A 21,475-nucleotide genomic window follows, 5' to 3' on the forward strand; every position below is an offset into this window, starting at 1 on the left:
AAGGACCAATTAGATTGTAAAAATGGATAACTCTGAAGGAGCTTTTATTGAATAATGATGTTTCATGGGGTTAAAAATGAGAGATTTAAAAACATACAAGAATAATACATAAATTGGTATGGTAATTGTTGAAGGAAGTGCTTTAAGTTTAGACGGTGGGAGAAGTGAAAAAATGTACTGATAAACTTAATTGTAAATACAGATGTGATTTCTAGTGTAACCACTACAAATGACTGTTAAATAGAAATGAATGTATAACTTTCAAGCTAGTAGAGTGGAAAAATGAAATAAGAAAAATTATAAAATAAGAAATAGAAAAAAAATATAAGGAACAGAGTAAGTAGAAAAAGATATTAACAGATGTAATAAGTATAGATGTAATTTCTAGTGTAACCACTACAAATGATTGTTACATAGAAATGAATATATAACTTCAGAACTAGTAGAGTGGAAAAATGAAATAGAAAAAATATTATAAAATAAGAGAAATAGAAGAAACATAGAAGGAACAGAATAAGTAGAAAAAAAGAGACAGTATTAATAGACATAACCGAAATATGTCAGTAATTACATTAAATGTAAATGGACCAAGTTATCCAGTTAAAGGCAGATTGTTAACTGATTAAAAAATGAAACCAATCATATACTGTTATAAAAGACAACACCTAAACCATAAAATACAAACAATTGGAAAGTAAGGTGATGGGTAAAGTTACACAAACCAAAAGGAAGCTGATGTAGATATATTAGTATTGGAAAAAAATTGCTGTGGAAAGAGTCATAATAAAAATTTCAGTCCACTAGGAGGCAATTCAAAATTGACATTACCAGCCAGGTGCAGTGGCTCACACCTGTAATCCCAGCACTTTGGGAGGCCGAGGTGGGTGGATTGCTTGAGGTCAGGAGTTTGAGACAAGCCTGACCAACATGGTGAAACCCCGTCTCTGCAAAAAATACAAAATTTAGCTGGGTGTGGTGGTGCATGCCTGTAATCCCAGCTACCTGGGATGCTGACTGAAGCAGGAGAGTTGCTTGAACCCAGGAGGCAGAGGTTGCAGTGAGCTGAGATCGTACCACTGCACTCCAGCCTGGGTGACAGAGCAAGACTTGTCTCAAATAAATAAATAGTTTGGCATTACCTGGTAAGTAAATGATTAAGCAGCCCCATATTTGAGGATGTTAACACAATTCAAGGTAACCCATACTACAAGGCTACAGTAACCAAAACAGCATGGTATGGTACCAACGCAGATACATAGACCAATGGAACAGAACAGAGGCCTCAGAAATAACACCACACATCTACAACCATCTGATCTTTGATAAAAACCAGCAATGGGGAAAGGATTCCCTATTTAATAAATGGTGTTGGGAAAACTGGCTAGCCATATGCAGAAAACTGAAACTGGACCCCTTTCTTATACCTTATACAAAAATTAACTCAAGATGGATTAAAGACTTAAACGTAAGACCTAAAACCATAAAAACCCTAGAAGAAGTCCTAGGCAATACCATTCACGACATAGGCATGAGTTTCGTGACTAAAACACAAAAAAAAATGGCAACAAAAGCCAAAATTGACAATTAGGATCAATTAAACTAAAAATTTCTTTTGCTGTGCAGAAGCTCATCATCAATGTGAACAGACAACCTACAGAATGGGGAAAAATTTTTGTAATCTATCCATCTGAAAAGGGCTAATATCCAGAATCTACCAAGAATTTAAACAAATTTATGAGAAAAAAAACAACCCCATCAAAAAAATGGGCAAAGGATATGAGCACACACTTCTCAAAAGATGACACTTATGCGGACAACATATGCGGACAACTTATGCTTACCATCACTGGTCATTAGGGAAATGCAAATCAAAACCACACTGAGATACCTTCTCACTCCAGTTAGAATGGAGATCATTAAAAAGTCAGGAAACAACAGATGCTGGAGAGGATGTGGAGAAATAGGAACACTGTTACACTGTTGGTGGGAGTATAAGCTGGTTTAACCATTGTGGAAGACAGTGGCAATTGCTCAAGGATCTAGAACCAGAAATACCATTTGACCCAGCAATCCCATTACTAGGTATATACCCAAAGGATTACAAATCATTCTACTATAAAGACACATGCACATGTATGTTTACTGTGGCACTGTTCACAATAGCAAAGACTTGGAAACAACCCAGATGCCCATCAGTGATACACTGGGTAAAGAAAATGTGGCACATATATACCATGGAATACTATACAGCCATAAAGGATGAGTTTATGGCCTTTGCAGGGACATGGATGAAGCTGGAAACCATCATTCTCACCAAACTAACACAAGAACAGAAAATCAAACACTGCATGTTCTCATAAGTGGGAGTTGAACAATGAGAACACATGGACACAGGGAGGGGAACATCACACACCGGGGGCATGTCGGATGGTGGGAGGCTATGGGAGGGATAGCATTAGGAGACATACCTAATGCAGATCACAGGTTGATGGGTGCAGCACACCACCATGGCACGGGTATACCTATGTAACAAACCTGCGTGTTCTGCACATGTATGCCAGAACTTAAAGTATAATTTTTAAAAAATAATAATTGGAATTAACTATACTAAAAAAAATTTTCTGGAAGAAATTGTGAACTTTTTACTTAAAGACACTAAGGAACTCTTAAAGGAAGTGGCACTCCACAGTCAAGGATTAGAATATTTAATATTGTAAATACCTTGTTTCCAAATGGTCTGTAGTTGCAATGCAGTCTTCATCTAATTTCTAAATGTTTTTATTTTCAATTGGCAAACATTTTAAAATTGATACAGAATTGTAAAGGGCCAAGGATAACCAAGTCGCCCTTAAGAACAATATAATCAGACTTACCCTACCAGATGTCAAAATATAGCTGTAGTTATTAAGATAGTATAGCCTTTTATTATAGGATGCCTTGACTTACGGCAATGATGTACTGCAGTATAATGGAGAAATGACTACTTTTCAAGAAACTGTTGTGGAAAGTGGTATTTTTCTACGAAAAAAAAAAAAAAAACTTTGGTGTCTCACATTGGTTATAGGTTTCTTAAAGATCAAAATATGAAAGGCAGTATTACAATACTGCAAGAAAATAATACAGAGAATATCTTCAAAATATTGGAGTAGGAGAGAACTTTTAAAATAAGACAAGTTCTAAAGAACAAAGTGAATACATCTGATTAACATACAGCTTATTATTAAAAGTAGTAAAGAATCCAGACACAAGCCTCAGTATAAAAAGATCATTGCTACACATATTAATGACCAACAGAACATCTGAAAAACTCCTATAAATTAATGAAAAAGGGGTACATTCCAATAGAATAAGGGCAAAAATATTGAACAGTAAATTCACAAATAAAAGAAATTTACATGGTTAGTTAACAAAAAAATCCTTGGCCTCTGCCAAGCGCAGTGGCTCATGTCTGTAATCCCAGCACTTTGGGAGGCCAAGGCGGGTGGATCACGAGGTCAGGAGATGGAGACCATCTTGACAAACATGGTGAAACCCCATCTCTACTAAAAATACAAAAATAATTAGCCGGGCGTGGTGGCGGGCACCTGTAGTCCCAGCTACTCGGGAAGCTGAGGCAGGAGAATGGCATGAACCCGGGGGCCGGAGCTTGCAGTGAGCTGAGATCAGGCCACTGCACTCCAGGCTGAGCCACAGAGCGAGACTCCGTCTCAAAAACTAACTAACTAACTAACTAAATCAATCAATCAATCCTTGGCCTCATTTGTAATAGGGAAATTTAAATATAAATTACAATGAGATTACATTACACAACTTCCAGGTTTAATAAAATAAAGTCTGACAATAACAAGTGTTGAAAAAGATAAGCAAATATTAAAAACTCTTATCCTGCTCTTGGGAGTGTAGATTAGTATAATGTCTTTGGAATAGATTTTGATATTCTCTAGTAAATTTGAAGATTATTATGCATAATACTATTGCATGTTCATGTTACTGCATTAATGGTATTGCACTGTAGTATGATGGTTGAGTACAGACACTTCTGCCAACTACATGGATTTGAATCCCATTTTCCTAGCCTTTTGACCTTGAACATGTGACTTGATTCATAAAAGTAAGGTTTGTCTCCCCACCCCAAAACCAATTTTTGCTTTCATAGTGTTCTGAGCATTAAACGAGTTAGTCTGTGTGAAATGTTCAGGACAGTACCTGGAATGTAATAAACACTGCAAAGCATTTATTATTGTTACTGCTGTTACTGTTATTACTTTGCAACCCACAAAACCAGTTCTAGACAATTTTGTGCATGTGTGAATTAGGATACTATACAACAATGTTCATATAAGAATTATTTTAGCAGCTTCAGTTTTCTAGGGTTTTTATGGTTTTAGGTCTTATGTTTAAGTCTTTAATCCATCTTGAGTTAATTTTTGTATACGGTATAAGGAAGGGGTCCAGTTTCAGTTTTCCGTGTAGGGCTAGCCAGTTTTCCCAACACCATTTATTAAATAGGGAATCCTTTTCCCATTGCTTTTGTGAAGCCAGAAACAATGCTAATGTCCCTCAATAGTAGAATGGAAAAAAAGTTATGATATAGTCATATAGCAGCAAACCTGAATGAACTATTATTTTGATATACACTGATTGAAGAAAGAAGTCAAATAAATATGGTGTGAATGCATTAGTACAAAATTGAAAAACAGGCAAAACAAAACAATATTGTGAGGGATGCAAGTATTCATAGTAAAATGTTAAAGAAAAGCAAGCAAACTACAATCACAAAAATTAAATAGTGGTTAACTCCACTAACAAGGTTGTGATTGGAAATGGGCACATGGGGTCTTCTCGGATCCTAGGGGGCTATGTTTCATATTTTAAGTTGTATTATGTTTATGTGAGTGTTCACAATTATTCTTCAAATTGCATGTGTACGTCATTGACTTCCATTTTTAAGCTAGTAAAAACTCCTGGAATGGGAAAGACAATTGTTCAAAGTGTGCGCATATGAAAGAGAAAGTGTAATCTCTAAATAGACAGTCCAAAGACATTTGGAAACATTTGAAGAGCGGATATGATATGGAACCCCATCCTTTTCCCAAGACATATTGAGCCTTATAAATGAGAGTGTTATATCAATTTGATTCCTATAAAATTATGGAATTTCAAGAGGCTGATAAATGTATCTAGTTTAACCACATTTTTTACCCTTTTATTTTCAGACCTTATTTGATCAAGGAATGCATTTTGACTCTGGACATTAATGAATTTGAAAGATAAATTCACTTATTCCACCTAGTTGAGTATTTTAGACATCTTTAAGTCTGACTTACAGAAACTTGCAGAAATGCTGGGGTCAGTTGGCAGTTATGGGCTTTAGGAAATGTATTATTTTTGTACAAATTGTAAGATTAGCTTATAATGTTTTAGCAAAGAAACAATAGAGTTCAATGCTAGATACCTGAAATAGTACACCCTTTTCAGGATTTCAAAATGTATCAGTGCAAAAGCTGAAAGGAGCTGAATGTTGAATAATTGTTGCTAAGCAACATTAAAAGAATAACTATCTGCATAGTAATGGCATATCTAATGAATGCTGCCACTCACATTAGATGACTGAAAGGAGAACAAAGCACCAGGGTACAAGAATAGTAAAATTTTACATTTAAAATGTATATCATAATGAACTTGTAAGACAAGCTTACTCAGTAGCAATTTTATTTTAAAATATGACTAAACAAAAAGATTATGGTAAAAACATTTGAATGAATGGGAGTTGGAATAGATAATATTTTAAACCAACTAATCTCAAGTAGGGAGAAAGGCAACATTGTAACACTTCAATAAAATAGTACAGTGAATATCTTCAAAATATTGGATTTGTTCTCAAAGCTTAGCTTTATGAAACATGTGAGGGTACCTTTGTGTCTTCTAGACCTAAAGACACATCTCACATTGTTTAACTCTGTCGCCACAATCTCTTTTTTTAAAAGGATAATTTGTATTATTTTCATTATTTTTATGTACAGAATACTCAACAGTGTACATTTAACCATTTGGTGGCAAGTTCTTTAGCCTTTGGCTTTTCCAGTTTGGCAATGCGAGCCAGACTTGGGACTCAGGATGTTGCCTCCCCAGTGATGGGGAATCTCATTATATCTGTCGTTGTAATTGGTCCTGATAGCTTCCAACAGTTTAGCCAGAGCTCCTTTGTTGTCCAAGTTAAGCTGTGTGAAGGCTACAGTAGTGCAGGTCTTCCTGTGGACTAGATGCCCCAGTCTTACCTTTCCCTTGATAATGCAGTAAGGGGCCCCCATATTATGACACAGGGCAGGCAGGAAGACACCAGCTCATGGGATCCATGTCCTTTGCAGTCTTCTTGTTCTCTACCAAGGTGGTGATGGTGTTAATTCCTGCTTGAAGGACAGGTGATCTCTTAGTGGAGACTTACCTTTTGCCAGCAGCTTTCTTCTCAGCCCAGGCCAACAGCCTCTGCTTCTTCTCTGGTCAGTGAGCCAGCTTAAGAAGCTGAGTAGCTGTTTGGCGGTCCAAGGCCTGGGTGAACTGGTTAATCGCTGGAGGCGCTTTCAGCCACTTATAGAGGATGGCTCTCTGGTGCTGCAATCTGATAAGATGGGGCCATTTCATAAAGTAGGTGAGCTCCCTTTTGGGCTGGATGTCCTGTCTAGTGCCAAAATTCTTAATTCTTTTCTCAAACAGGGGATTCACCACTTTCTTGGCCACCTGCTTTTTCCCATTGCTCTTTCTTTTTGGCATCTTGGGTGGTGGGAGGAGAGAGCCCAATCTCAGTCTTTCTATAGAGAATGCAAGTTCCATAAGGCAGAAATTTTGTTTTGTTCTCTGATGTTTGACCAATAGCTATAAAGTGCCAGCCACACTATAGGGACTCAATAAACATTAGTTGAATAAGATAATATCTAAAAATAGTATAGCAGTCAGTGTTCATTCTGGAAACAAACGATCAATTTGAATATGGAAAGTTTAATATAAAAAGTATTAAGTAGGGTAGTAACTGTAAAGCTGTTATAAAGCTGTAAAGAGAACTCAAAGGAATACCCTAGGGATAAGGCAGAGTGCCCACAGAAGAACAAACTTGGAAAGAGAGGCCCTTCCCAAGGTTAGAACTCAGAGCCTAGTAAATAGCAGAGGCATTTGCTGTGTTGCCCAGGCTACAGCTAGTGTATACCTGCTAAGCAAGCAGGAAACTACCCTCTGGCAGGTGTGATGGTGATGGCAGACAGGCAGGCTTACAGAGGAATTGGGAGTTTGGGGATTCTGCTCATTGGTAAGGCTGTGTACAGATGGATATGCAGTGTGGATATCTGGGCATCTTAAGAAACAACCTTATGCAATGCAGACAGGTTGAGGATGGTAACAGGCACACAGAGGGTATGAGGCCTAAGGAAATGTGTGGCTTAGAGTGCACAGTGTGTGTGTGTCTAGAATTACATAATAAGCAACTCAGGTATGGATGGGCAGAGCTGATAACCAGGTAGGCACAAAGAGGGAGTCAGGCATCTGGAGTTTACTTGTGAGCAGGGTGCCCCATAGCATGAAATGTTCATTGATCATGTCCTGAGTGCCAGGTGAGGTGATCACCAGTCCAGGCCAGGCTACAAGCTTGGTAAGAGACTTTACATCCTGGACATGCAGGTAGGCAGAGTATGCCAGTGTCCCAACATACATGCTGCTGGCATCTGTGCAGTAGGAGCAAAGGAGAAGCAAAAATGGCAGCACACTAGATAAATCCCTGCTTTTGCAATGATCCTTCAGTACTCTCCACTGATAAAGCTAGATATTTTCTCACTACAAAGGAAAAATATTTAAATCTCCATCATCACAGAGCTGGTAAGGCAGAATCACTTTGGAGAAGAGAGGCAATAAACTGACATCAAGCATAGGTAGTTAACATAGAATGTATGCCAGATACTGAGATTTACATTGATTATTAGATTACATATAGTATGTAGCATTCATCTATTATATAGATCATGTTACAAAAATTATTTAAACCTCAACTTCCCTATGATTTGCTATTTGTTTTATAGATGAATAATCTGAAGCTTAGAGGAATGAAATAACTTGCTAGGTTTCAAATAGCCGATAAGAGCAAGAAGTAGGATTACAACCTTTTTAGTTTTCCTAGCACCTATGCCTTTAACCACTATACCATTACACTTCCTCCCAGAGGAAAATGTAATTGAATTTTTAAAGGTGACCTGGTGGGTCAGCACTTACTGGTCATGTCCCCATCAAGTAACCCCTTTAGACACTTGCTTTTCAGCGGTCTTACCCACTCAAAGGTTCTCATGTTGCTCGTAGGGTGGTAAGCATTCCTTTAGGTACCTCTGCATCAGTTCCTCACAGACAAGCACCCCATACTGGTCATCGAATAGTGATGCCAATAGGGTAGTCCCACTAGAGTCCCCTTTGCAGGGAGACAGTGCAGGCGTGACAGTCAACACTAGATGATAGTAACTCTTCCAAAAAGAGGCTGCGAGGCAAATTTCCTGAGATCATGTAAATGGGCCCTAACTCTGGACACAGTTAATAGTACCTTTCAAATTCAGGAATGGAAAGAAACACCTGCTTACTCAAAGTACCACACCAAACATCCTCACAGTTTGTTCTTAGGATTTTGGTCTTAGATCTCTTCTTACTCCATTCCCTCCCTGGGTACTCCATCAACTCCTTTGGCTCTCTGAACCATGTATTTGATGATATCCAGATCTCTTCCCAGGCTACATCTCTCTCATGAGCTCCATACCTCTGAATCCAAGCATTCCTTAGATATCTACCCCTAGCTATCCTAAGACCCAAGACGACAGTTCAAAACTCCATTCATTCAATTGTCCTAAACCTGGTCACCCTGTCTGGGCTTCTTTTTATGAACAATCACCCAGCTGTCATTACCCAAAACTGAGTGTCATCTTTGATGTGTTTCTCTTCCTTACCTCTGCATGAAATACATTCCTTTTGTTCCCTCCCCACCTTTATCCAACCTATCACCAAGTCTTTTTTATTCTATTTAATAACTCTTACATTCACTCAGTTTTTTCTATCCACACTTTCACTCTAGTTCAACCCATTATCTCATCTGGATTTCTACAATATCTTCCCAACTTCCTCTAGTATTGGCCCCTCCAATCTGTTCTCTAGAGTGCCACGAGGGTAATTTTTCTCAAATTCAAATCTGATTATGTTACTGCCTTGCTTTAAAAACCCTTCAATGCTATCTTGTTCAAGGTAATTCCAAACTCCTCAATGTGTATTGTTAGATGCTTTACAATCTAGCCTGAGTTTACCTCTTGAATCACTTAGAGTTGCTAAAAGAAACAACCGTAGACAAACAGTTTAATTGAACTAAGAAGGACTGGCAAATCAGGCAGTCCCCAAACCAAAATAGGTTCAGAGAGACTTCAACACAGCTCTCTGGTAGAAGATGATTTATGGACAGGAAAAGGAAAGTGACATACAGAAAGTAGAAGTTGAGGTACAGAAACAGCTGGATTGATTACATCTTTGTGTTTGCTTTATTTGAACATGGTTTGAACAGCTGGCTGCCTTCAATTGGCCAAAACAATTGGCCAATTGGAAACAAGATTAGGTTATAATTTGTTTACAGCTCTGGTTTACAGTATTTCTCTGTATGGAGAAACCTTTAAGCTGAACTTAAAATAGGTGAGAAGGCAGTTTTAGGCTAAACTTGGGTCCAGTCAGAAGACCGAAACTACTCTCAGAGACAGAAACTACACCAGTCATTTTCATTGAATTTAACATGCAAAGTTGTTTATTACTTATTAAGAACTAGTAAAGCAAAAGAGAACAATAAGATGTCATAGAGTTGGCAATTGCAGGAAGAAGCTATCAATTCTAGGGCTGAGGGAATAATGGGAAGAGGTTAAAATTATTAAACTTTAAAAGAAATGTGCCCCAAGCAGCTGAAACTCAGGCCTCTGAGGAGAGCGGCAGTGGACAGCTGGTGTATCTTAGGTGGAGTATGATGCAGCTAGTTTTGCAAATGTTAGAAAGTGTAAATTCGCTTCAACTGCTGCTACTAGAATGGGCTGCAGCTTCTAGAGTGAAAAGAGGCTGGAGGACACTGGTAGGAATAGGAATAAGAAGCAAACAGGAAGTAACAAGGCTTTTCCTTCTCTCCAATCCAGTAGTTTTCCTCTAGTATCCCCTTTTGGCAGAGCCTAAGGAAACCATCTGGCAAAGCAGAAATGTAGTTTGTAGAGTCCTAACACCAGCATCACAAAGCTGAGTTAGAAGAGTAGGTTTGAAGCTAAAGGACAATAACTCAGAAACTGGCAAAATCCATCCCTTTAGCTACTCAGCATGCTCGCATCCTTATATGTGTATTCATCTTACAAACAACAAAAACAACTCTATGTTTTCACTTAGAAATGCAACTATCCTTTGTACAACGAAGATGTTCTCATCCTTTTCTCAAAATGAGTAGCCTAAAGTTACAACAATAAAAGCATCCACATGTCCATAAATGATTTATCTCTGGTCTATGATAACTTCTCCCCAAATTCAGTCACAGTTCCATGTAAATATTTGGTCACCTAAAGACCAAATTGTAAACTTACATGCCAACAAAATTTGTGAAAATTAATAAGGGGAAGCATATGAAAGAAAAATTTGTATTTACATGTACAGAGATGAACACCCACTTATACAATAAACAGAAAATACATTATTTAGTCATTACTTCTATAACTAGTCCCAAGGTAATAGTTTATAACTTTCTTCTTTCACTACAAATCCTGTCTTTTTTGTTCTCTGCCATAACTTCACCAGATCAAAGTTGTCTTTACTGTTCTTTTTAACCTGGTGAGATGTCTCAAACCCTCATTCTGAAGGACCTGAATCTTCAGTGGACCTGCCCTTTTGAGGCGGAAAAATTTCTGGGTTCCAAACATAGTCCTCCTGGCTCCAGTTTAGGCAGCAACCCTATTTCTTCTTAGTAATCAGAGTCAATCATCCCAGCCAGTTTATTAACCCCATCTTTGCCTGCTGGATCAGCAGCATGAAGAACCCCAAATGGCCAGGTGGCAGCCCTAACTTCTAATTCAATAGAACCATCATTGTGTCCCCCGGTAGAAACATTTTTCCCTTGGAACCATGTCTTCTAAATTGGCAAAGTTCAAAGCAAAAATTCTGCAAGTATATTACTAATAGTGAAGGGAATGATATTCAGATATTCAGTTCTGTATGTTAATTTCTGGGTCCATCATCCTGACTTTGGGAGAGACAGCACCAAATATTGGTCACTAATTCGAACTATAAACTTCATCCTGTAAAATAGAACCCCATACTTTCAGGGCATTGTCTCCAAACTGGCATCATAACTGAATCTTCACTAGGTTATTCTAGCATTCTACTAGATCAACTGCTTCTAGTAATTGGTGCTGGGAGATTTAACGAACTCCATGGGCATGAGCCCATCGTGCACTTCTTTTGCTCTGAAATGAGTTCCCCGGTTACAAAGCAACATTTGTATTATCACATAATGATGAGTGAGGCAATTCACAGGTTCACAAATTGTGACGCTGGCAGTGTATTATCAACAGGGAAGCCCAATTCATATCCAGAATACATACCTATTCCAATGAGGGTAAATCCCTGCCTATTCCTCATGAAGAAGAGACTGATGTAATTAATTTGCTACCAGATATCTAGCTAGTCCCCTAGCGGGTACTGGCACATCAAAGTGCTCAGCATTGATCTCTGATGTTGATAGATTAGGCTCAACAACAGTGGTATCCATATCAGCCTTGCTGAGGGCAAGTCCTTGTTGTTTAGCCCATGCATAGCATCCTGCCACCATATCCCTGCTGCCATGGCCACTTTGTACATAGGCCCATCAAGCACTAGGATGTTTGGAGAAAGAAGCTGAAAGATATTCACAAATTATGTCAATTTATTCACCTGATTACTGGGAATCTCCTCTGCCATAGATGTTTGTTTTTTGAGATGGAATCTCTCTCTGTCGCCCAGGCTGGAGTGCAGTGGCACCATCTCAGCTCACTGCAACCTCTGTTTCCCGGTTCAAGTGATTCTCCTGCCTCAGCGTCCCGAGTAGCTGGGACTACAGGTGCGTGCCACCACGCCCAGCTAATTTTTTTGTATTTTTAATAGAGATGGGATTTCACCATGTTAGCCAAGATGGTCTATATCTCCCTGACCCCATGATCCACCCACCTCAGCCTCTCAAAGTGATGGGATTACAGGCGTGAGCCACCATGCCCAGCCCATAGATGTTTTTATTAGTTTTTATTTTTTTAGTACGGATGAGGTCTCACTGTTGCCCAGGCTGGTCTCAAACTCCTGAGCTCAAGCAATCCTCTCGTCTCAGCCCCCAAAATGCTGAGATAGGCATGAGCCACCATGCCTGGCCTATTAAAAAACTTTTAATTGTAAATTGACAAGTTATAATTGCATGCAATTATGGGGTTCAAAGTGATTTTTTTTTTTTTTTTTGGAGAGATGGAGTGTTACTCTGTAGCCCAGGCTGGAATGCATTGGTGTGATCTTGGCTCATTGCAACCTCTGCCTCCTGGGTTCAAGCCATTCTCCTGCCCTCAGCCTCCTCAGTAGCTGGGATTACAGGTGTGTGCCACCACGCCCAGCTAATTTTTTTTGTATTTTTAGTAGAGATGGGGTTTCACCATGTTAGGCTGCTCTCGAACTCCTGACCTGGTGATCCAACTGCCTCAGCCTTCCAAAGTGCTGGGATTACAGGTGTGAGCCACCACGCCTGGCCCAAAGTGATATTTATGAATATAATGTGGAATAATTAAATCAAGCTAATTAATATGTTTATTACCTTTAATACTTATTTTTTTTACGGTGAGAACATTTGAACTTAACTCTCAGTGATTTTGAAATGTACAATAGGTTATTTTGCTATATTCACTCTGCAATGCAATATATCTAAAGAAAAAAGAAATATTTCTTTTAATTGAGGCTTTGTTTTCTTTAACCATCATCTCCTCATTCCTCCTGCACCACCCCTCAACCTTCACACCCTGGTAACTACCATTCAATTCTGTGCTTCTTTGCATTTGAGTGTTTTATATTCTACATATAGTGAGAACATGCACTCTTCATCTGTGTCTGGCTTATTTAGTTTAGCATGTTTTTAACTTCCATCCATATTGCCACAAATGCAACTTTTTTAACTGAATAGTATTCCATCATGTGTAATATCATATTTTATCTATTCCTCTGATGGACACTTAGACTGACTCCATAACTTTCCCACTGTGAACAATGCTGCAGTGAACATGGGAATGCAGACATCTCTTCAATGTATTGATTTCAAGTATTTTGAGTAAATATTCAGAAGTGGGAATGATGAATCATATGTAATTCTATGTTAATTTTTTGAGAAATCTCTATACAGTTTTCCATAATGGCTGTACTAATTTATATTTCCACCAACAGTGTACAAGGGTTCCCTTTTGTATACATTCTCATTAATACTCATTATCTTTCATCTTTTGAATAGCCATTCTGACACGTGTATGGCGATATTTCATTGTGGTTTTAATTTGCATTTCTCTAGTATTAGAAATATTGAGCAATTTTGCATATATCTGTTGGCCATTTGTAGATCTTCTTTGGATAAATGTCTGTTCAGTTCCCTTACCTATTTTTAAATCTGATTTGTTTTCTTTCTATAGAATTGACTCTAATACATTTTACATATTGACCCCTAATCAGATGCATGGCTTGCAGGTATTTTTTCCTGATCTTTAGGTTGTCTCTTCACTCTGTTTCCTTTGTTGTCTGGAGGATTTGTATTTTTAGGTAATCCTGTTTGTCTCTTTTTGCTTTTATTGAGTGTGCTTTTGGGGTCAAATCTAAAAAATCATTGCCCAGACCGGTGTCTTGTAGTTTTTCCAGAATGTTTTCCCCTAGTAGTTTTATAGTGTCAGGTCTTATGTTTAAGTCTTTAATCCATTTTGAAGTAATTTTTACATATGGTGCGAGATAAGGGTCTAATCTCATTCTTCTGCATATGGATACCCCCCTTTTTTTTTTTCAACAGAATTCATGAAAGATTGTCCTTTTCCTGTATTCATGGCACCTTTCTTGAAAATCAGTTGTCCATATGTGCATGGATTTATTTCCAGGCTATTTTTCCCCATTAGTCAATGAGTCTATTTTTAGGCCAGTACCATGCTGCTTTATGATTGCTTTATGATTGCTTCAGGTGATATGATGCCTCCAGTTTTTTTTCCCTCATGATTCCCTTGGCTATTTGGGGTTTTTGTGGTTCTGTATGAATTTTAGGATTTATTTTTCTTTTCCATGAAAAATGACATTGAAATTTTGATAGGGATTGCATTGAATCTGTAGATCACTTCAGGTGTTATGGATATTTAAACAATATCAATTCTTCCAATCCATAAACATGGGATATTTTTCCATTTATTTGTGTCTTTTTCAATTTATTTTATTAACATTTTATAGTTTTTAGTGTGCAGGTCTCTTTATCTCCTTGATTAAATTTATTTCTAAATTATTTGTATGGCTATTATAAATAGGATTGTTCTCTTTTGGGATGTTCATTGTTAGTGTACATAAAGACCTCCAATTTTTGTATGTTGATTTTGTATTCTACAACTTTACTATTTTCTTAAATTAACTCTAACAGTTTTTGGTGAAATCTTTATAGTTTTTCTATATATAAGCTCTTGTCATCAAACAGTAATATCACTACTTCCTTTCCTATTTCAATGCCTTTTCTTTCTTTCTCTTGTCTAATTGCTTTGGCAAGGACTTCCCACACTACATTGAATAGAAATAATGAGAGTAGGCATTCTTGTCTTTTTGACATCTTAGAGAAAAGGGTTTCAGTTTTTCACTGTTGAGTATGTTTACTGTGGGCTTATCATATATGGCCTTTATTGTGTTGAGGTATATTCCTTCTATATCTAATGTATTGAGAGTGTTTAATCACAAAAGATGTTGACTTTTTTTGAAAGTCACTGGTTTTATTGATTCTATTTTTTAATTATATTTTAAGTTGTATGGTACATGTGCACAACATGCAGGTTTGATACATAGGCATACATGGGCCATGTTGATTTGCTGCGCCCATCAACTCATCATTTACATTAGGTATTTCTCCTAATGCTATTGCTCCCTCAGGCCCCCACCCCATGACAGGCCCCAGTGTGTGATGTTCCCCACCCTGTGTCCAAGTGATCTCATTGTTCAATTCCCACCTATGAGTGAGAACATGCAGTGTTTGGTTTTCTGTCCTTCTGATAGTTTGCTGAGAATGAAGGTTTCCAGCTTCATCCATGCCCCTGCAAAGGACATGAACTCATCCTTTTTATGGCTGCATTGTATTCCATGGTGTATATGTGCCACATTTTCTTAATCCACTCTATCATTGATGGACATTTGGGTTGGTTCCAAGTCTTTGCTATTGTGAATAGTGCCTCAGTATACGTATGCATATGTCTTTATAGTAGCATGATTTATAATCCTTTGGTATATACCCAGTAATGGGATGGCTGGGTCAAATGGTAATTCTAGTTCTAGATACTTGAGGAAATGCCACACTGTCTTCCACAATGGTTTTAATAATTTACACTCTCACCAACAGTGTAAAAGTGTTCCTATTTCTCCATATCCTCTCCAGCATCTGTTGTTTCCTGACTTTTTAATGATTGTCATTCTAACTGGTGTGAGATGGTATCTCATTGTGATTTTGATTTGCATTTCTCTGATGACCGGTGATGAGCGTTTTTGATATGTCTGTTGGCTGCATAGATGTCTTCTTTTGAGAAGTGTCTGTTCATATCCTTTGCCCACTTTTTGATGGGGTTGTTTCCTTGTAAATTTGTTTGAGTTCTTTGTAGATTCTGGATATTAGCCCTTTGTCAGATGAGTAGATTGCAAAAGTTTTCTCCCATTCTGTAGGTTTCCTGTTCACTCTGATGGTAGTTTCTTTTGCTGTGCAGAAGTTCTTTAGTTTAATTAGATCGCATTTGTCTATTTTGGCTTTTGTTGCTATTGCTTTTGGTGTTTGAGTCATGAAGTCCTTGCCCGTGCCTATGTCCTGAATGGTATTGCCTAGGTTTTCTTCTAAGGTTTTTATGGTTTTAGATCTAACATTTTAGTCTTTAATCCATCTTGAATTAATTTTTGTATGAGGTGTAAGGAAGGGATCCAGTTTCAGCTTTCTACACATGGCTAGCGAGTTTTCCCAGCACCATTTATTAAATAGGGAATCCTTTCCCCATTGCTTGTTTTTGTCAGATTGGTCAAAGGTCAGATGATTATAGATGTGTGGTGTTATTTCTGAGGCCTCTGTTCTGTTCCCTTGGTCTGTACCTCTGTTTTGGTACCAGTATCATGCTGTTTTGGTTACTGTAGCCTTGTAGTATAATTTGAAGTCAGGTAGCGTGATGTCTCCAGCTTTGTTTTTTTGGCTTAGGATTGTCTTGGCAATGCAGGCACTTTTTTGGTTCCATATGAACTTTAAAGTAATTTTTTCCAATTCTGTGAAGAAAGTCATTGGTATCTTGATGGGGATGGCGTTGAATCTATAAATAACTTTGGGCAGTATGGCCATTTTCACAATATTGATTCTTCCTATCCATGAGCATGGAATGTTCTTCCATTTGTTTGTGTCCTCTTTTATTTTGTTGAGCAGTGGTTTCTAGTTCTCCTTGAAGAGGTCCTTCACATCCCTTGTAAGTTGGATTCCTAGGCATTTTATTCTCTTTGTAGCAATTGTGAATGGGAGTTCACTCATGATTTGGCTCTCTGTCTATTATTGGCATACAGGAATGGGTGTGATTTTTGAACACTGATTTTGTATGCTGAGATTTTGTTGAAGTTGCTTATCAGTTTAAGGAGATTTGGAGCTGAGACCATGGAGTTTACTAAATATACAATCGTGTCACCTGCAAACAGGGACAATTTGACTTCCTCATTTCCTAACTGAATACCCTTTCTTTCTTTCTCTTGCCTGATTGCCCTGGCCAGAAATTCCAATAATATGTTGAATAAGAGTGGTGAGAGGGCATCCCTGTCTTATGCTGGTTTTCTTTTTTATTTTATATTTTATTTATTATTATTATTATACTTTAAGTTCTAGGGTAAATGTGCACAACGTGCAGGTTTGTTACATATGTATACTTGTGCCATGTTGGTGTGCTGCACCTATCAACTCATCAGCACCCATCAACTCGTCATTTACATCAGGTATAACTCCCAATGCCATCCTTCCCCCGCCACCCCCTCCCCATAATAGGCCCTGGTGTGTGATGTTCCCCTTCCCGAGTCCAAGTGATCTCATTGTTCAGTTCACACCTATGAGTGAGAACATGCGGTGTTTGGTTTTCTGTTCTTGCGATAGTTTGCTGAGAATGATGGTTTCCAGCTGCATCCATGTCCCTACAAAGGACACAATCTCATTCTTTTTTATGGCTGCATAGTATTCCCTGGTGTATATGTGCCACATTTTCTTAATCCAGTCTGTCACTGATGGACATTTGGGTTGATTCCAAGTCTTTGCTATTGTGAATAGTGCCGCAAATCATGCTGCTATAAAGACACATGCACATGTATCTTTATGCTGGTTTTCAAAGGGAATGCTTCCAGTTTTTGCCCATTTGATACGGTATTGGCTATGGGTTTGTCATAAATAACCCTTATTACTTTGAGATACATTCCATCCATACCTAGTTTATTGAGTTTAGCATGAAGGGCTGTTGAATTTTGTTGAAGGCCTTTTCTTCATCTATTGAGATAATCATGTGGTTTTTGTTCTTGGTTCTGTTTATGTGATGGATTACGTTTATTGATTTGTGTATGTTGAACCAGCCTTGCATCCCAGGGATGAAGCTGACTAGATCGAAGTGGATAACCTTTTTGAAGTGCTGCTGGATTCAGTTTGCCAGTATTGAGGATTTTCACATCAATGTTCATCAGGTATATTGGTCTAAAATTCTCGTTTTTGGTTGTGTCTCTGCCAGGCTTTGGTATCAGGATGATGTTGACCTCATAAAATGAGTTAGGGAGGATTCCCTCTTTTTCTATTGATTGGAATAGTTTCAGAAGGAATGTTACCAGCTCCTCTTCGTACCTCTGGTGGAATTCAGCTGTGACTCCATCTGATCCTGGACTTTTGGTTGGTAGGCTGTTAATTATTGCTTCATTTTCAGACCCTGTTATTGGTCTATTCAGAGATTCAACTTCTTCCTGCTTTAGGCTTGGGAGGGTGTATGTGTCCAGGAATTTATCCATTTCTTCTAGATTTTCTAGTTTATTTGCATAGAAGTATTTATATATTCTGTGATGGTAGTTTCTATTTCTGTGGTATCAGTGGTGATATCCTCTTTATCATTTTTTATTGAGTCTATTTGATTCCTCTCTCTTTTCTTCTTTATTAGTCTTGCTAGTGGCCTATCCATTTTGTTGATCTTTTCAAAAACCAGCTCCTGGATTCATTGATTTTTTGAAGGGTTTTTGTCTCTATCTCCTTCAGTTCTGCTTTGATAATAGTTATTTCTTACCTTCTGCTAGCTTTTGAATTTGTTTGCTCTTGCTTCTCTAGTTCTTTTAATTGTGATGTTAGGGTGTCACTTTTAGATCTTTCCTGCTTTCTCTTGTGGGCATTTAGTGCTATAAATTTCCCTTTACACACTGCTTTAAATGTGTCCCAAAGATTCCAGTATGTTGTGTATTTGTTCTCCTTGGTTTCAAAGAACATCTTCATTTCTGCCTTCATTTCATTATTTACCCAGTTGTCATTCAGGAGCAAGTTGTTCAGTTTCCATGTAGTCGTGTGGTTTTGAGTGAGTTTCTTAATCCTGAGTTCCAATTAGATTGCACTGTGTTGTGAGAGACAGTTTGTTGTGACTTCTGTTCTTTTACATTTGCTGAGGAGTGCTTTACTTCCAATTATGTGGTCAATTTTAGAATAAGTGCTATGTGGTGCTGAGAAAAATGTATATTCTGTTGATTTGGGGTGGAGAGTTCTGTAGATGTCTGTTAGGTCTGCTTGATGCAGATCTGAGTTCAGGTCCTGGCTATCCTTGTTAACCTTCTGTCTTGTTGATCTGTCTAATATTGACAGTGGGGTGTTAAAGTCTTGCTTTATTATTGTGTGGGAGTCTAAGTCTCTTTGTAGGTCTTTAAGGACTTTGCTTTATGATTCTGGGTGCTCCTGTATTGAGTGCATATATATTTAGGATAGTTATCTCTTCTTGTTAAATTGATCCCTTTACCATTATGTAATGGCCTTGTCTCTTTTGATCTTTGTTGGCTTAAAGTCTGTTACATCAGAGACTAGGATTGCAACCCCTGCCTTTTTTTTTTTTTTTGCCTTCCATTTGCTTGGTAGATCTTCCTCCATCCCTGTATTTTGAGCCTATGTGCATCTTTGCACGTGAGATGGGTCTCCTGAATACAGCACACTGATGGGTCTTGACTCTTTATCCAATTTGCCAGTCTGTCTTTTAATTGGGGCATATAGCCCATTTACATTTAAGGTTAATATTGTTATGTGAATTTGATCCGGTCATTATGATGGTTGCTGGTTATTTTGCCCATTAATTGATGCAGTTTCTTCATAACATCGATGGTCTTTACAATTTGGCATGTTTTTGCAGTGGCTGGTACTGGTTGTTTCTTTCCATGTTTAGTGCTTCCCTTCAGGAGCTCTTGTATGGCAGGCCTGGTGGTGACAAAATCTCTCAGCATTTGCTTGTCTGTAAAGGATTTTGTTTCTCCTTCACTTATGAAACTTAGTTTGGCTGGACATGAAATTATGGGTTGAATATTCTTTTCTTTAAGATGGTTGAATATTGGCCCCCACTGTCTTCTGGATTGTTGGGTTTCTGCTGAGAGATCCACTGTTAGTCAGATGGGCTTCCCTTTGTGGGTAACTCGACCTTTCTCTCTAGGTGTGCTTAACACTTCTTCCTTCATTTCAACCTTGGTGAATCTGGCAATTATGTGTCTTGGGGTTGCTCTTCTTGAGGAGTATCCTTGTGGTGTTCTCTGTATTTCCTGAATTTGAATGTTGGCCTGCCTTGGTAGGTTCGGTAAGTTCTTGTGGATAATATCCTGAAGAGTGCTCTCCAACTTGGTTCCATTCTCCCCATCACTTTCATGTACATCAATCAAATGTAGATTTGATGTTTTCACATAGTCCCATATTTCTTGGAGGCTTTGTTTGTTTATTTTTACTTTTTTTTTCTAAACTTCTCTTCTCACTTCATTTCATTAATTTGATCTCCAATCACCGATACCCTTTCTTCCACTTGATCAAATCGGCTGTTGAAGCTTGTGCATGTGTAATGAAGTTCTTGTGCCATGGTTTTCAGCTTCATCAGGTCATTTAAGGTTTTCTCTACACTGTTTATTCTAATTAGCCATTCATCTAATCTTTTTTCAAGGTTTTTAGCTTCCTTGGGATAGGTTTCAACATCCTCCTTTAGCTCAGAGAAGTTTGTTATTACCGATCTTCTGAAGCCTATTTCTGTCAGGTCGTTAAAGTCATTCTCTGTCCAGCTCTGTTCCATTGCTGGTGAGGAGATGTGACCCTTTGGAGGAGAAGAGGTGCTCTGATTTTTAGAATTTTCAGCTTTTCTGCTCTGGTTTCTCCCCATCTTTGTTGTTTTATCTACCTTTGGTCTTTGATGTTGGTGACCTACAGATGGAGTTTTGGTGTAGATGGCCTTTTTGTTGATGCTATTCCTATCTGTTTGTTAGTTTTCTTTCTAACAGGTCCCTCAGCTGGAGGTCTGTTGGAATTTGCTGGAGTTCCACTCCAGGCCCTATTTGCCTGGGTATCAACCAGCAGAGGCTGCAGAACAGCAAAGATTGCAGAACAGCAAATATTGCTGCCTGGTCCTTCCTCTGGAAGCTTTGTCCAAGAGGGGCAGCCACCCATATGACATGTCTGTTGGTCCCTACTGGGAGGTGTCTCCCAGTTAGGGTACACGGGATCAGGGATGCACTTGAGGAGGCAGTCTGTCCATTCTCAGGGCTCAAACGCCATGCTGGGAGAACCACTGCTGTTTTCCGAGCTGTCAGACAGGGACATTTAAGTCTGCAAAAGTTGTCTGCTGCATTTTGTTCAGCTATGCTCTGCCCACAGAGGTGGAGTCTAGAGGCAGTAGGCCTTGTTGAGCTGTGGTGCACTCCACCCAGTTCGAGCTTCCTGGCGACTTTACCTACTCAAGCCTCAGCAATGGCAGACGCCCCTTCCCCGACCAGGGTGCCGTCTTGTAGATCCATCTCAGACTGCTGTGCTAGCAGTGAGCAAGACTTCGTGGGCATGGCACAGGGGAGAATCAGGCACAGGAGAGCCTTGCACAAGCCAGGCATGGGAGAGAATCACCTTGTCTGCCGGTTGCTAAGACCTTGGGAAAAGCACAGTATTTGTGCGGGAGTGTCCTGTTTTTCCAGGTAG

At 38.6% G+C, this 21,475-nt stretch overlaps 1 protein-coding gene and 1 pseudogene across 1 annotated transcript in view; both read right to left on the reverse strand.

The window, feature by feature from the left end:
* The window catches only part of SEM1 (SEM1 26S proteasome subunit), a 1,048,205-nt gene that overhangs the window by 550,198 nt on the left and 476,532 nt on the right, over positions 1-21,475 (reverse strand). The window lies entirely within an intron of this gene.
* LOC126950845 (60S ribosomal protein L7a-like) lies at positions 6,029-7,053 on the reverse strand (annotated as a pseudogene).

The sequence above is a fragment of the Macaca thibetana genome, chromosome 3 (genome assembly GCF_024542745.1).
Source record: "Macaca thibetana thibetana isolate TM-01 chromosome 3, ASM2454274v1, whole genome shotgun sequence".
In the NCBI taxonomy this organism is placed as follows: Eukaryota; Metazoa; Chordata; class Mammalia; order Primates; family Cercopithecidae; genus Macaca; species Macaca thibetana.